The sequence below is a fragment of the Staurois parvus genome, unplaced genomic scaffold (genome assembly GCF_062004578.1).
Source record: "Staurois parvus isolate SC_StPar_1 unplaced genomic scaffold, SC_StPar_1.0 ptg000381l, whole genome shotgun sequence".
Taxonomy (NCBI): Eukaryota; Metazoa; Chordata; class Amphibia; order Anura; family Ranidae; genus Staurois; species Staurois parvus.
Window position 1 is genome coordinate 61378 of NW_028318177.1, and position 17944 is coordinate 79321.

Below are 17944 nucleotides of genomic sequence, written 5' to 3' on the forward strand. Positions count from 1 at the left end.
CTGTTTCCCATGTTTAGTAATTTATTTATTTCTTATTCTTTTTTTTAACTGAACTTCCACTTTAAAGCTTTGCAACTGGAATGTAAAATGTGGTTGTACTGTATAATTGTCAGAATGTCATACACAGCACCACTGATGTGTTTAGAGCTCTTAGTAACTGTAAATTTTCATTTGGGGATTTTAAGTATAGCTTCAATGTGTCAAAATAAGAATTATGCATGCTTAGCTTTTAAATTCCTAACATGATATACCACTTAATTTAATTACATAGATCCCCCCCCCCCAAAAAAAAAATATGTACACACTATACTGCCAAAAGTATTGGGATGCCTGCCTTTACACGCACATGAACGTTAATGGCATCCCAGTTTTAGTCCGTAGGGTTCAATATGGAGTTGGCACACCCTTTGCAGCTATAACAGCTTCATCTCTTCTGGGAAGGCTGTCCACAAGGTTTAGGAGGGTGTCTATGGGAATGTTTGACCATTCTTCTAGAAGCGCATTTGTGATGTCAGGCACTGATGTTGGATGAGAAGGTCTGGCTCACACTCTCCACTCTAATTCATCCTAAAGGTGTTCTATGGGGTTGAGGTCAGGACTACCTGCAGGCCAGTCAAGTTCCTCCACCCCAAACGCACTCATCCATGTCTTTATGGACTTTGCTTTGTGCTCTGGTGCACAGTCATGTTGGAACAAGAAGGGGACATCCCCAAACTGTTCCCACAAAGTTGGGAGCATGAAATTGTCCAAAATGTCTTGGTATGCTGACGCCTTAAGAGTTCCCTTCACTGGAACTAAGGGGCCAAGCCCAACCCCTGATAAACAACCCCACACCATAATCCCCCCTCCACCAAACTTTACACTTGGCACAATGCAGTCAGGCAAGTATTGTTCTCCTGGCAACCGCCAAACCCAGACATGTCCATCGGATTACTAGACAGAGAAGCGTGATTCGTCACTTGAGAGAACATGTCTCTACTGGTCTAGAGTCCAGTGGCGGCGTGCTTTACACCACTGTATCCGATGCTTTGATTGCACTTGGTGATGTAAGACTTGGATGCAGCTGCTCAGCCATGGAAACCCATTCCATGAAGATCCCTACGCACTGCTGTTGTGCTAATCTGAAGTACACACGAAGTTTGGAGATCTTTAGCTATTGACTCTGCAGACAGTTGGCGACTTCTGCGCACTTTGCATGCACTGAACACACTCTGTCATTTTACGCGGCCTACCCCTTCATGGCTGAGTTGCTGTTGTTCCCAGTTACTTCCACTTTATTATAATACCACTAACAGTTAACCGTGGAATATTTAGTAGCAAGGAAATGTCACGGATGGACTTATTGCACAGGTGACAACCTATCACGGTACCACGCTTGAATTCACTGAGCTCCTGAGAGCGACCCATTCTTTCACAAATGTTTGTAGAAGCAGTCTGCATGACTAGGTGCTTGATTTTATACACTTGTGGCCATGGAGGTGATTGGAACACCTGAATCCAATGATTTGGAGGGCTGGCCCAATACTTTTGGCAATATAGTGTGTGTGGGTGTATATGTGTGTGTATGTATGTATGTGTGTATGTAAATATATATGTGTGTGTGTGTGTGTGTATATATATATATATATATGTATACTATAATTAGTTGTCCTTTAAACTGAAACATACGTAAATGTTAATTTAAAGCGGAACTACACTGTATTTTTTATATTCAACGCAAACTCCCCCATCCATTGATGTTTCCATGCTTTATTTTGCTTTGGAAAATGCCTCCTAGAATTTATGTGGCATCTTAAGTAAGGACAGATGATTCAGTAGCATTTACTTCCTGGAATCCATCTGCTCTAAGTTCAGGCATCTAGGCAGAAGGGTGTGCTTAGCTGAGAAAACCCCTCTCTTAGTATTTAGAAGGTGTGTGTGTACAGGACGATTCCACTACTAAACTGTATGCTGTGATTATGTTGAGGAAGATTTACATGTAAATAATGTTTTGCCCTGGAAATCAGCTTTAAGACACTGCATACATCAGCTGTTATGTATTATCATAAATTCCAGTATAAAAATGTCCTGATTGTGTTTTCTACTTTTTGCTTTTCAGTCCCAGAAATCTTGGATAGAAAATACCTTCAAGAAAAGAGAATGTATCTATATAATTCCAAGTTCAAAGGACCCACACAGGTAAACTGTAACAATGAATTATCTGTTCATTTTTGTGCTATGGGGTTTGTGTTTGTGTCCAGTGGTAATATAGAAGTGGTTCACGTTGTGATGACAAATATACAAAAGTTTTGTTTTTCATTATGTTCACTCATGTTACTAGCCAGCTGAAATTCACAATAAGTACTCATTCATACAACGTGTGCAGGGCAGCCTTGTCCAGCACAGTCCCTGCACAAGACATGGCAAAAAGCCTTGTTTCCTACAGTGTCCGTTAACACCACTCAATGCATTATTTGTTGCAGCGCAGCAGGTTGTAAAGCAACCTGCCACATTGCAATGTCACTATGTGAATACAACTTTATGAAATGCCACTTTGACATTTCAGTCAAGTTCAAAGTGGCCCAGCTCCCCCATCCCTCCATGAAACACCAGCAATTGTGTGTTCAGCATGTCTGTTTGGTATGAATGAGTCCTTACACACATTATGGAAAAATTGCAAATACCTCCTCACCGACCACCATACATTTTCTGACAACAAGTCACCTATAGAATTACTATTTAGTATTGCTGGTTTTATATTCCACGATTCTTTAAAAATGCCAACAAATTCCATTGTTTATTGCTTAACAGGTCTGGGGATTTGAAATCCCAGCAGCTTTCTCTCCTCTCCTTACAGGGATGACAGTATAGGCTAGATGGCTTCTAATTGGTCAGCACCATTCATGTGACGGTGCTGACCAATCAAAAGCCCTCTAGCCTGAACTGCCATCCCTGCAAGGAGAGAAGAGAAAGCTGCAGGGGCTTTCTTTCCTCTCCTAAAGCTGAAAACCCAAAGCATCTGCCTCCATGGTATACATCCCCACACACCCACTCTCCTCAGCATGGGATCGAAGCTATGACAAACCTGGGTCCTCACAGGAGCAATGAGGAAACCGCATGCAATTTGGGCATAAATTGCATTCCTGTTCAAAGTATTGGTTTCCAGTCTAGGGAGCATTTCACAAGTACGAGTACTCGTGAAAATACTCGGTAGAGGCACCGATATCGGTATCAGAGCATCCCTAGTAGGCTTAAAGATTTGACCAACTTTGACAAGGGCCAAATTGTAATGGATAGACAATTGAGTCAGAGCATCTCCAAAACTGTATCTCTTGTGGGATGTTCAGTGGTCAGGACCTACCAAAAGTGGTCCAAGGAAGGAAAACTTGTAACAGGGTCATGGGCGGCCAAGGCTCATTCATGTACATGGGGAGAGAAGGCTGATTTAAATATTCCAGTCCTATAGAAGAGCTACTGTAGCTTACAAACTTAATGCTGGTTCCGATAGTAAGGTGGTCAGGATGCTCATGTTGACTCGTGTCCACAGCCAAAAGCTTTCTGATGAATCACAGTTTATATTAAGTTATGAGAATGGCTGGGGGGGGTATGTGTTACTTACCTGGGGAAGAGATGGCACCAGGATGCAGTATGGGAAGAAGGCAAGCCGGTGGATGCAGTGTTCTGCCAGGAAACCTTGTGTCCTGTCATTCATGTGGATGTTAATTTGGAGTCTAGTTCTCTACAGGTCAGGGATGTTTTGGCAGCAAAAGGGGGAGCAGTTTCCAGATCCAAAACTGCTGGCATTGCTGCCTCTGTTTGCCTTGTCTTGGAAGACTCGCTTTGTGAATAATCCAGTCATGTTGAGCATTGAAAGATCATTCATTATTGTTGGTCACTGGGCGACATTCCCTGTTTCATGCTGGCTTTTCTGTGGAAGAGCTTGAGACTCTGGAAAAGATCACTGATGTCATCCAGTGGATGGAGTGTTGCACACATGCACACTTTACTTTTTCCCCCACCATAACCACCTACCTCTTGGCCACTTACAGTGACTTTGGTCACTTCTGGCCATTAGTTCAATTTCCACTAACAAGTTGCTGCAATGGCTGCAGCCTGGAATCTGTTGTTGGTCTCACCTGTCCTAGGAGTCCTTTTCAGCTCCATTAGGTATAGCTGGAACCTCTGCCCTCTCCTCTCAGGCTTTTCCTATGGTTATGCAGGACTTTATGACCAAAAGTACCCAGTTATTTGCTGACTCCAGTCAGCATGCTTCCGCACCCTCTTCCTTAGATTCTGTATTTGATTTACCTCCAGGCCTAGTGTCTTCTGAGCCATCAACTGCATAAGCTTTTTCAGATTCTGAGTTGCTGAAATCCTTATCAGATTAGCTTACCTCTGAGGAGTTGCAATTTGCTGCTATTATAAGTTAAATTAGACTATTTCAGCTCTATTTCATACTCTACCAAAAGTAGAGTATTAGCTTGTTTCTACCAGTTCTGTTTCTAGCCTTTGGTCGTATAGACCCCTTTCCCTTTGAACTTACTTTTCCAACTATCTCTATATGAAAATTTTAAGTTCCGGATGTATTGTGCAGATTTTGTGGAGAAGGGGGTTGTGCCCACTGCAGATTTGATGACACCTTGCCTTAACAAGGTGACTACCATTCCAGTGGAGGATGCACCTACCAATTAAGTGATTGGAGATCCTTTACAGAACTCTGTTGTTGCTGGTAGTACCATCCTGCACCTGATTCTAGCTGTGATTTCACCTTTTCAGACCATGTCTGATTTGGTAAAGTCTCTTTAAAAGGGATCTAACCACTTCTGCTTTTGTCCCCTCTGTTTGTGGAACATGGGAAACAGATGGCTGTGGCATTGAATTTCAGTTGTGATGGCTTAGTGGAAACTTCCTGCCTTGTATCTCGCATTAATCACCTATTGGTGCAAATATGTAGGACACTTTGGATGGAGTGCTAGGCGGCAGAACTGACTCGTTAGAACCATTTGATCTCAGTGCTCTTTGGACTGGCTCCAGTATATTACTTATGGTTCCCAGCAGATGTAGCTTAAGGTGGAGACTACCAAGGCATTTCCCTTTTTTTAAGCAAGCCATAGATTATGCGATTTTCTTTCCTTTCACCACGGAGCTACTATTCTTCTGGCAGGGAGCCTTCACGGCCAGCAGAACACATTGATTACTGCTAACAGCTATAGCCGCCGGCAATAATCGCATGTTAAAAATCCAACAGGCTGATTGCACCCAAGTCAATTGATGGATCAACTTGGGTCCAACCAGCCTTTTCATAGATGGATTGAATCTCAGCCAATCCCTGTTGAACCGGCCAAGATTCAATCCATCTACGGCCAGCCAGCTTTACTGTCAAGATCAGTCCTGTTTATTTCTCCACTTCCTTATCTTAAGTTTCATGGCTTCCCATGTTTGCGCAAAGTCTGGCACTTCAAGTCTGCCACATCTTAAGACAAGCCTTCCTCAGCATCCTGCACTTTCTAGAGTGTATACTGGGGGAAGAGGGGAATGGGACTTTGTTGCCCTTTGGTCTTCTAGTGTGTTATGGATAATTTCGTTGAAAGACTTATTTCCAGTTTTACTTCTACTTTTGGACAGATGGCCTCAGATTCTCATCAAGCACATCTTAATATGATGCAAAATTTGTAGTTGACTCCATCATTGCGTGTTGCCCAGTCTGTACAGCAGTAAAACAAGCACACGCCATAACATTTCCACCACCTTGCACAGTTGTTATGAGGATCTTCTGAAATACTGTCTTGGGTTTGCAGCAAACATTTATGGTTACTTTGTGAAACAACGCTTCTCTTTAACTGATCAATCTTTAGCACATTGTCTGAGAAGACCTGCTCTTTGCTTGTATGTTCAATGGCAAATTGTAGTCTTGTCTTTTTTGTACAGCAAAGGCTTATCTTAATCTCACAGTACAGGATACAGACTGAGCATTCATAGACCTTTGGTTGTGAGCTTGTAACTTCAAGTGTTTGGACACAGGCAAAGCCTTTGAGGACATGCACTTTGACCCCAACTGTTGAAAAGGTTACCTGGGAGGTAACCAGAAACACCATTTGATGAAATCTTGGGGACTTTTGGCATCAATTCAGGTAGGAACTAGCATTCACTGACTTTTCATGATGTACATACCTGTTCTCACTCAGGTTGTCTCAGAGTATTAAATTAATGTCATCATGACACTACAGGCTACAAACAGCCCCTGAATTTCTTGCATATCATCTTACTCTGGAGAAGTCACAATATGCTCACTTGATGTTTCCTTGGTTTGTGCTATTTAGGATGTAGACCTGTGGTACCCAACTTACTAGTTATAGGGAGCCTAAAATGGGTTCCCTGTTATTGAACACCCTTTTATAACAGCCATCCATAGAATTTCAGGTAATAAACATTTGTATGTGTTCTATGGTCAGTTCTTCAGATTATCTTGCTGCTCCATCAAAGCATAGAGAAGTAAATTTAGGGTTTCTGATGAAGGAGCAAGATAATCTGAAGAACTGACCATAGAACATAAGCAAACTTTTATTATCTGAAATTCTATAGGTGGCTGTTATAATGAGGTGTTCAATAACAGGGAATCAACTTTATGTTGGGTAGCACAGGTCTACATCCTAAACAGCACAAACCATAGAAAAGTAAATTTAGGGTTGCTGGACCTTTACAACAGCAAATGGGGGTAGAACAGTTGACACTGACTGCATTTGTTTTCTCTTTCAAGGCCAGAACGTGTTTGGGTATCGTAGAGTAGCACTTTATATGCAGCCACCCCATTTATGTGTTTACTAAACCCAGGACCCTGCATTCACTATATCTGGTCTCCCACAGTACACAGAACATGGAAATGCAGTTATTTTAGTAAATATAAACTAATAAATACCTTTTCTCATGAGCAGTATATTGCAGTCTTGTGACTTCTATCAGAGTCGAGCCCTGGTTAAAGCTTGTAGGAGGAGTTTTCATTCTGCTTTGACTGACCTATGGGGCTGCATAAGCTTTGACCCTCTGGACAGTGATGATTTGCCCAGTGCTGATAACATGCACCCTTTCAAAAAAAACAAAATAAAACTCTCTAGCAATACACACTAAACTGAGCATGTGTATAGTGACTCCTGCAAATCTGTGCTATCAGCAGATGGATTGGGGACAGTAGAAGGAGGGGAGGATTTTTAAATAATGCTGAGGATTAACCCCTTAGGTTCCATAGTGAATATAACAAACATGCTTTACTGCATATAGAGACTGATTTAACTATTGTGGGCTGGTAAGCTGAAATATGTGAAATTTTTTGGTTGTTAAAAATGCTTTTATAAGTGTAATAACTCCTGCGCTATTAACCAATTGCATGCTAAGCAGCCAGCACTCAGGTGCCACAACTTAGACACCAAACACAGTAAGGATCAGAGTCTAATAATGGTGCAGCGCTACAAGTATATCCTGAGGAAGTCACGTGTTCTAATCGTGACGTAACGTGTAGATACGCCAGTAGGAGGGGCCGAAGCAGTTCACGTAGTGACATCACATCCGGCGTGGGCGCCATCTTGGTGCACCCCAGCATTGCCCACACATGCAGTACACCCATAGTGTGGTGAAAATGCTGATTTATATCTGATGCAATGTGAGTAAGCACTTTTTACTTTGACAGTTTGCAATAAATGATTTTATACCATGTTGGATCTCTTTGCTTCACTGGGGATGTATATGGAGTGATACTCGTCCCAGTATTAGGAGACAGCGTCTGGATGCTTACCCACCAGAGGAGGAGAGAGTTGAATTACCCCAGCTAAGAAGGATTCCATCCTTTGGAGGATTATAAAGAGGCATATTTAGCTCAATGGTCCTGAGGGGCCTGGGCAGGAAGGTGAGGAGGCACCCCTGTCACTGTGGATTCACACAGAGTTTGGAGCACCTGCATGAAGAGTTTTTTGAGTGTGTTATGTTGTTTCACCTATAGGACACTTACTTTTTTGGGACTCACTTATTTGGGACTGTATGTGTCACTAGGAGAGACCCCCTGTTATGCATGAGGTGCTGCAAGGGGCATTATATTGGCATTGATTTTCCCATCTAATACCTATGTCTTTACTATTATTTTTCATGCACATGTATTTGTAGCGCTGCACCATTATTAGACTCTAAAAATGTTTTTATCTTTATGGTACACTATAGGGTACAGGCTTTGGATATTCATAGACCCTGGGTTAAAGGTAGCTATTTTCCACAGATTGCACACTGGCAAAGCTTGAAGTGATTGGATACGTCTCTTGGGCTTACTGCTTTAACCCCTCTCCACTGTGAAACCTCAGTTCTTTGCTAGTATACTTGGGTGATGGACCTCGTCTCCCTTATAGATAATTTTCTCTGTGCTCAACCAGTTTGCTTATTTTGGAATGATTAGTAAGCACTTCAGTTTCAGATTCTGCAAACAAATCTTCACTGCCTTCTACTATAACATTAGAAGCAATGCATCCAGATCGGTGTGAGCTCAGTAATGTGTTTTAAGTTTATTCGGTGTTCTGAGCTAAAGCCGGTCATACATGGATTGAAATTAGTTCAGTAGGTACCGGCCATGATTCAATCCATGTATGGGCAGGCTGACTGTACCCAAGTTGATCCATCTTCTAGCAGTAATCATTGTGTTCTGCCAGCTGAGAAGGCTACCTGCACAGTGGACGTGATGGAAGGAAAGAAAATTGAGTTCTCTATGGGCTGCTTTAGTCTCAAATGGATGACTAGGTGTCATGGTGACACCATGGGTTGCCCTATTACCACCACTTCTGCCCAGAGCTTTTATAAGGTACTCAAACACTTCCTCCCACTCTTTTTTTCACAAGGATTTTGCTACAAGATGATGACACTTTAGTTGCTGTCTATCCTTCTTTGAAAAAAACTTACCTCATTTCCGTACCCTAGTCAGTGAGTGCCCGACGGGGGAATTCCCTCCGTGATGGCAATGGCGGAAGCCAAGCATATAGGTAACTGTACTGTAGACTTGCTGAAGGTTTGCAACACATTCAAACTGTTCAGAGTGACAATGCTTTCCATGCACTGGAACAGTAACCTCGTTTTAACACCAGTCTCTGCATTCAATTCTAACTTTATCTCAGGCACGCAAAAAGTAGCCTATATTGACCAAAGCAGATTTCTCTGCAACTGAGTAAGACTTTCTTGGACTGTCAACACCCTTAATATAGCCATCCTTCCTTGTCCAGAGCTCAGAAGCACCAGACATTTCCTCAATCCCCACCCTCTCTACCTGAGTCAGAAGTGAATCTGGGGGAAATTGAAGAGGACCTGGAGATAGTACTAGAGGAGGCTGCAGAAAATGACTCACCCTTGGACTACAATACATCTGATATCTTTTACAAGACCTTAAAAAACATTCCCTTTTCATGAACCAATAGAATGGACAATCTATGATGATTTGAGCTCTCTTGAAAATATTTTTCACTCAAAAATCAAAAATGATTTTCACTTATATCATTGCTGAGTTATATCTAATGCAAAAAGAATTCACTGAAATGGACTGTTCCAGTAGTACATCCTGCTTTCTGAGTATTTAAATAAGCATTTTACTATGTCTATAGAAATAGTTCCTTCATTTAAGGATTTTGCAGACAGAAAATGTGAGACTCTGTTAACCACTTGCCTACTGGGCACTTATACCCCCTTCTTTACCAGGCCAATTTTCAGCTTTCAGCGCTGTCGCACTTTGATTGAGAATTGCGCAGACATGCAACATTGTACCCATATGAAATTTTTATCATTTTTTCTCACAAATAGAGCTTTCTTTTGGTGGTATTTAATCGCCGCTGGGCACTTTACTTTTTGCGCTATAAACAAAAACATGCAAAAAATTTGAAAAATAATTTTTCTTTGTTTCTATTATAAAATTTTTCAAACAGGTAATTTTTCTCCTTCACTGATGTGCGATGATGAGGAAGCACTGATGGGCACTGATAGGCAGCACTGAAGGGCACTGATAGGCAGCACTAATGAGGTGGCACAGATAGGCGGCACTGATGTGTACTGATAGACGGCACTGATAGGTGGCACTGACAGGCATAACTGCTGGGCACTGACTGGCGGCATTGACTGGTGCAACTGCTGGGCACTGACTGGCACAACCGCTGGGCACTGACTGGCAGCACTGCATTGATGGGCACAGGTGGGTGGCACTGCTGGGCACAGATAGGTGGCACTTCTGGGCACAGGTAGGTGGCACTGCTGGACACAGGTGGGCGGAACTGGTGGGTGGCACTACTGAGCACCGATCATCAGGGCACTGATCATCAGTGCCCTGATGATCGGTGCCGATCCCTGCTCTGACAACTCCCGGTTCTCGGCAGTACTTTCCTCGCGCTTTGACAGCGCGAGGAAAGTGCAGCCGAGAACCGCCAATTGCGTTTCCCGGTGATCAACGTGTCATTGGACACGGCTGATCAAGTGGTAAACAGCCGCTGTGATTGGCCTTTTACCACATCACGTGATCAGCTGTGTCCGTAGGGCACAGCAATCACGGAGATCGCCGGGTGCGCGCCCCCGGGGGCGTGCAGGAGAGTGCGTTCTGGGAGGAAGTCATATGACGCACTCCCAGAACTGGCCAGCCTCAGTGTAGCCGTCATTCGGCTATCTGCGGTTGGCAAGTAGTTAAGGGTTTACTTTGAAATATATAATTGCCAGACTGGGCCTACAAGTGCAGTTTGTCAAACTGCAGCTACACTATACTGCCAAAAGTATTGGGCCAGCCGTCCAAATCATTGGATTCAGGTGTTCCAATCACCTCCATGGCCACAGGTGTATAAAATCAAGCACCTAGGCATGCAGACTGCTTCTACAAACATTGGTGAAAGAATGGGTCACTCTTAGGAGCTCAGTGAATTCAAGCGTGGTACCGTGATAAGGTTGCCACCTGTGCAATAAGTCCATCCATGACATTTCCTTGCTACTAAATATTCCACGGTCAACTGTTAGGCTAGGTTCACACTAGCGTTATGTGCAGGAGGAAGAGAGGCATTTGGGAAGCGTTTTTACTGCTTCCCAAACGCCTCTGCCAATTCTGCACATTACAGCACATGGTGCTGTTCTAACGGGAGCGTTTGCGTCATGTCACGGCAAAACGGACTCCTCTGGTCGAGTCAGGAGGCGTTGAAGCCTCGTATTGTAGTCTATGGTGCCGCTCCGCAAACGCCCAGCCGGCATGTGCAGTTGCGATGTAGTTGCGGGGCATTTGCGGAGCGGTAACACCATTCAAACTGCATTATAGGCGTTTGTGGGGCGTTTTTAACGCTCAGCAAACGCCTAGCAATCGCTGCTAAATCGCGCATGCGGCGTTTGCCGAGCGTTAAAAAACGCTCTGCAAACGCCGGACCAACGCTTGGCAAGCGCTATAGGGGCGTTTGGCAAGCGTTGGTAAAACAGCCAAGTGTGAACGAGCCCTTAGTGGTATTATAACAAAGTGGAAGCAACTGGGAACAACAGCAACTCAGCCACAAAGTGGTAGGCCATGTAAAATAACTTCATGTGGCCTTCAGATTAGCACAACAGTGTGTAGAGAGCTTCATGGAATGGGTTTCCATGGTCAAGCAGCTGCATCCAAACCTTACATCACCAAGTGCAATGCAAAGTGTTGGATACTGTGTAAAGCACTCCGTCACTGGACTCTAAAGCAGTGGTGATGTGTTCTCTGGAGTGACTAATCACGCTTCTCTGTCTGGTAATCCAATGGACATGTCTGGATTTGGCGGTTGCCAGGACAACGGTACTTGCCTGACTGCATTGTGCCAAGTGTAAAGTTTGGTGTGGGGTTATTTTTCAGGGGTTGGGCTTGGTCCCTTAGTTCCAGTGAAGGGAACTCTTAAGGCGTCAGCATACCAAGACATTTTCCAACTTTGTGAGAGCAGTTTGGGGATGGCCCCTCAGTATTGAACCCTACGGACTAAGACTTGGATGCCATTAAAGTTTATGTGCGTGTAAAGGCAGGCATCCCAATACTTTTGGCAATATAGTGGCATCCCTCTCTACTGGCGCATTCCCCTCCCCCCTAAAGCACGCACATATCACCCCCATCCTCAAAAAGCCCTCCCTGGATCCCGCGGACCCCAACAACCTCAGACCCATCTCCCTGCTACCACTCACCTCCAAGCTCCTTGAGCGCATAGTCCATGATTGCCTAAGCGCCCACCTTATTGACAATAACCTCCCTGACCCATTACTGTCCGGTTTCCGTCCCCTACACTCCACCGAAACTGCCCTCCTCAAAATCACTAACGACCTACTAAACGCCAAAGCCAAGGGCGACTATTCTGTCCTCCTTCTCCTGGACCTCTCTGCAGCCTTCGACACAGTCGACCACCCCCTCCTCCTTAATAAACTACTCTCCCTTGGCATCAGAGATACCGCTCTCTCCTGGTTCTCATCCTACCTATCCCGACGCTCCTTCAGCGTCACCTACAATGGTGCCACCTCCCCCTCTCTGTTGGGGTCCCTCAAGGCTCTGTCCTTTGACCCCTTCTCTTCTCCATCTACACCTCCTCCCTGGGCACACTCATACACTCCCATGGCTTCAATTATCACCTCTATGCTGACGACACCCAAATTTACCTCTCCACCCCTCTCCTCACCCCCACTATCTCCGCCCGCATCACTCACCTCCTAAACGACATCTCAGACTGGATGTCGCTCCATTTCCTCAAGCTTAACCTCTCCAAAACCGAACTCCTCGTCTTTCCCCCTGCCCACCCCGCCCCCCCCCCCCAGCCTATCTATCACCACCACCAACACCACTATCACTCCCGCCCCGCAAGCCAAAGTCCTTGGCGTCATTCTTGACTCGAACCTCTCCTTCCTCCCTCATGTCAAATCACTTACAAACACCTGCAGGCTCCATCTCCGCAATATCGCCAAGATACGTTCCTTCCTCACCCCAAACACCACCAAACTTCTTGTACACTCCCTCATCATCTCACGCCTTGACTACTGCAACTCTCTTCTCATTGGCCTACCCAAGTGCAGGCTCTCCCCGCTCCAGACCATCCTGAACTCAGCGGCCAGACTCATCCACCTCACCACCCGCTCCACCTCTGCCACCCCCCTCTGCCTCTCCCCCCACTGGCTCCCGATTGTCCAACGCATCAAATTTAAACTTCTAATCCTGACCTACAAAGCCGTTCATAACACTGCCCCTGACTACCTCACCAACCTGATCCTCAAGTACCACCCTACCCGTACCCTTCGCTCTTCACAGGACCTCCTTCTATCCTGCTCCCTGGTCTCCTCCTCCCATGCACGACTGCAGGACTTCTCCAGGTCCTCCCCTATCCTCTGGAACTCACTGCCCCAATCCATCCGATTGTCGCCTTCCCTCCCCACATTCAGGCGCTCCCTCAAAACCCATCTTTTCAGGGAAGCCTACCCCACCCTCACCTAACGGCCTTTCTCCCTCATTCCTCCCACCACTTCATCCCCCTCAGCCACTTCATTCCCCTCAGCCACTTCCTATTGTTCCACTACCCCCTCCCTCCTAGATTGTAAGCTTGAAAGAGTAGGGCCCTCTTACCCCTCGTACGCTGTTTGTCTTTGTTGTACTGTTTCATGTATTGTCCCCCCTATTGTACAGCGCTGAGCAAACCCTTTGGCGCTATATAAACTCGATGTAATAATAATAATAATAGTGTAGTTGGATTAGAGAAATTAAAGTGCTACTAAACCCAGGACCCGGCATTCACTCTATCTGGTCTCCCACAGTACACAGAACATGGAAATGCTATTATTTTAGTAAATATAAACGGCTAAATACCTTTTCTCATCAGCAGTTAGAGCAGCTTTGTGACTTTTATTAGTGTTCAGCAGAGCACTGGTTAAAGCTTGTAGGAGAAGTTTTCTTTCTGCTCTAGAAGGATGCAGAACCCCTGACCTCTGTCTGGACGTTGTTGATTGGCCCTGTTCTGATCACATGCACTCTCCCAAGAAAAAAAAACCTCTTTAGCAATACACCCCAAACTGAGCATGTGCATGTGACTACGATTCAGTCTGTATCAGTTAGTAATTTCAACAAGAGGAGGGGCAGAGAAGAAAGGATCGAACAGCCTTTTTACGCAATGTAGAGGATTAACCCCTTAGGTTCCACAGTGAGTATACCAAGCATGCTTTACTGCATATACAGACTGATTTTACTGTTGTGGGTTTAGTAACACTTTAACAACAGGATACTGTATTTCGAAACCTAGTTCTGGCGGAACATGTACAAACATTGCCTTTTGCCCTACTTTTCTGTGTTGATGCCCTACAACAGAAATTTCAAGAATTACTCTTATTTCTGTCCATACTATATTTTCCTATACACAAAGAGCCCCTTGTCATTCTCCCCACTATTCATTTCCAAAGCCGAAAATCAGCCCTTCCTTTTGGCACAAGATGTGAAACACAAAGTCCTCCACAATGGAGGGATGGGAACATCTGTTGCAGTTTGTATAATTCTAGGTCACAGAAGGCACAGACCTATGGGTTCAGTCAGTGGTTTAAAACTGGTACAAAATAGTTTCAAACTCTAGCCCCTCAACGAGCCAAAATCTGCCTAAGGAAAGTAAAATTTTCAGACTGCTCTGAACATTCTCTTGGCCCAGGTAATTCTGCCGGCGAAGCCAGGTTCAAGTTTCACATGGAATCTGCAAGGTCGGGTAATTGCTTCTTTGAGACAAGGGAAATATGTGGCATCAGTAGACATTTAAGATGTCTACATGATGATTCCCATTTACTCACTGTAACGTAGGTCAGAAACTGTGATATTGAGGGCCTCAAATCCAGAGGTGTTGGGTAGTGTGTAATGAAGTCACCATTTGCTCTGTGAATTCCTGTGTGGCCACAAAGGGTATGAGATGAGTCTCAGCAGGTAGCATTGAAGTTATTGTATCCTGTTTCAGGATAGAGCCAGACATCTTGGCACTGATAATTTGGGGGCTGAGATCTTGTCTGAATTGAATTACCAGATAACACCATCCCTTTTGCTGAGAGGAGAGGGTCACACTATTCAGACTTTCCCCCAGTGATGAACATGGGGGAACTCAGGTCTGGAGGTTCCACTGGAAGGAGAATAGAAGGTGTCTAGAACTGCCTGCATGGACTGTTTGCTACTTTCTGGACGCAGGGACTGCTGGGTCTTGCAGTTCCATATTGGCTGTGCTTACTACTCTGCGGACTATTTCCCCTTGTGGCTCCACATTGCAACTCTGTGGACTATTTCTCTTTACTGTGATTTTTCTCATCCTCTCACCATTGCTGTCTTTATGACCCTGAAATTGTGGCTGGAATACGCAGCCCTCAGAGGACCCACTATTGGCCTGTGAAGGACTTCTGCCCCCTGTCTTCTGGACCTCCTCCTGCCCCCCCATCTTCCCCCCTCTGCTGTGGATGTTGTCGACTGGTGAGTCACCTGACGCTTGCTATACCATATTGCTGCCTACCCTTTTTTGCCCGTATTACTGCCCTGTGACACTGGATACTGCCCTTGTGAACCTATCATTGCCCAGCTTTTTCGGCACAGTCTCTCAATAAAGAACATTGTGATCGCTCCTGTGTGTGTTCTGTTCCGCCCACACCTTTGTCACACCCAACACATCAGTGTTTTCTTCCCTTCACAGTAGGAGACAAACACTTTCAATTTTTTTCAATGACATTTTTTCTATCCTTGGGCCCAGAGTACTTACAAAGGTGCTTGCGCCCCTGCTTGCCCTCCTAAGAACTTGGGGTATTCAGGTGCCTTGAAGACCTTCTGAAAGGCTCCTCTCCCTCTTAACTATCTGCAAATGTCAAAACAACTGTCCAGATTCTTCAGCCTTTCACCTGCAAAAGTCTGCGCTCCATCCTTACAGAATATGTAGGCCTATATCTAGGTACTTGTTCTAGAGCCTCATTGAAGGCTGTCTCTTTTGCCTGTTACATTCAAGGCCTCTTTAACACAACATTCTGTTGCCTGGAAAAAATATACTACCTCTCTCGAACTTGGTGGGTTTCCAATAAAACCTTGGAATTGGGGAAGATCTATCTTGCATACTCCATGTAAGGTAAAGACCACACATGCCAGGCTCAGTGGCTGAGAAGGAGTGTTCCAGTCTTGCAGGTTAGTAAACCTAGTCCCCAAGGGACGCAAAAGTCCCCATCGACATCCTGGAGCTCAAAGCAATAAACCTTTCTCTGCGTTGCTGGATCACCCTTCTTTAGGGACATCGAAATAAAGGAATTTTGGCCTACAAACTCCAGAACATGAAGTACAGTATATCATACAGGCTATTCTCCAATCTGTTCCTGTTTTTACTCCACAATGCTTGCCAAAAAAAGATCTCACAGACTGTTGTAGGGTTAAAGAGTGTATTTTTCACAGGGTCATTTTTTTCAAATTAAATTAGAATTATGGTAAGTTTTCAATTAAGAAGCAAATGTGAGTGGCCGCCTCCTGGCTAGGATGCTTAATGCCGAGTTGTTTATATGAATGTATATGTATCCTTTCATATATTTCATTACTCAGCTTATTTGGATGCATGACATGTTCAGTTGGGCACATCATGCACCTTACGTGTGCACACACATCTTTAATACCATCTCGCTTTTCCTTTTTTGGATTTTCTTTTCTTTTTCCTTTTTTTATTTGTTCTCTTTGTTTTTTTATGTGTTCCTTTTGTTTTTTGATCCGTTACTTTTGAGATATATATATATATATATATATATATATATATATATATATATATATATAATTTTTTTTTTTTTTTTTTTTTTTTTTTTTTGCTGTTTTGATTTATTCTGGTCTGAATATGTATGGTTTTTTTGTGAATTTTTTTGGTATTGTATCCCAAGTATGTGTTTTTTGCATATATTTAAATTTTTGATTATTTACAAATGTGGCATCTTAGCCCATATCTTCTTGGGATATTTACTCACTTTAATCTGTGTTTGTTATTCTATTTTACATTTATAATTTTTTCACAATTACTTTTATCCATTGTTCTTTTTCTCTTTCTTTGTTTCTCCTTTTATTCCACTTTACTTTCCTTTTTTCTTTTCCTCCTTTCTTGTTGTTCTCTGAGATCACTACTTTTGATACAATGGTTTTATATGTCTTGTTACAATGTATTAGTAGGCGTACCCTTAGGATTCAAGAGTGCTGATTAGGACAGGTGTTCTTTATTAACTAAGACCTATATAAGACAGCACTTTTGTTGTTTTCTTTGTTATGATTAAGCACGTGATCCTGTGAAATGCGTTAACAGGTCCTGTATTCATGTTGTGGTGTTTTGTGTGTCCTATGGATCAATAAATACACACTGTATCCATCTATCCTCCGGTGTGCTGCTGACCCTTCTTCCTATTGCATCGTGTGTGGTGGTGAGCCAGAGCCTGCACCTGTTGTGGACTGATCTGGATTGTTTGCCTGAGCGGTATACCTCTGTTCTTAAGATGCTTAATGCCACCAAGAAAGGCACCTATGTGGAACGACTCGGGGATAGATGGGGCACTCAACACGTAACCACTAAAGAGATTGTGGAGCTCTTCTATGAACAACTCTATAACATCCCAACTCCTACGCGACTTGCAGGTCCTAGGCAACAGCGCCTTTGGGAGTTCCTGACACGTTATATTCCGTCTCTGATCTCTAGAGCTGGTGCAGCATGCTTGGATGCCCCTCTAACTATGGAAGACTTGCACATTGTTTTGAAACAAATTTAAACCAGGTAAAAGCCTGGGCCCATATGGCTTGACAGTGCAGTATTATAAACACTTTGAACTTGTTTTGGCCTCCCACTTCACCCGGTATTTAATTTGTTAATGGATGCCTCCGTACTGTCACACCTTCTATCTGCACATATTGCTGTCATTCCAAAAGAGGGGAAGGATCTGTGCCAGGTTTCCAAATACCGCCCAATCTCTCACCTTAATG

The 17944-nt window shown here is 44.0% G+C and overlaps 1 protein-coding gene across 1 annotated transcript in view; it reads left to right on the top strand.

Annotated features, from left to right (window-relative positions):
• The first annotated feature begins 2103 nt into the window (after nucleotides 1-2103).
• The window catches only part of TRPM7 (transient receptor potential cation channel subfamily M member 7), a 125722-nt gene continuing 109881 nt past the window's right edge, over nucleotides 2104-17944 (top strand). The window contains exon 1 of the mRNA XM_089685691.1: nucleotides 2104-2178. The gene's annotated coding sequence lies outside the window, so the exon portion shown is untranslated. The remainder of the gene's footprint in view (nucleotides 2179-17944) is intronic.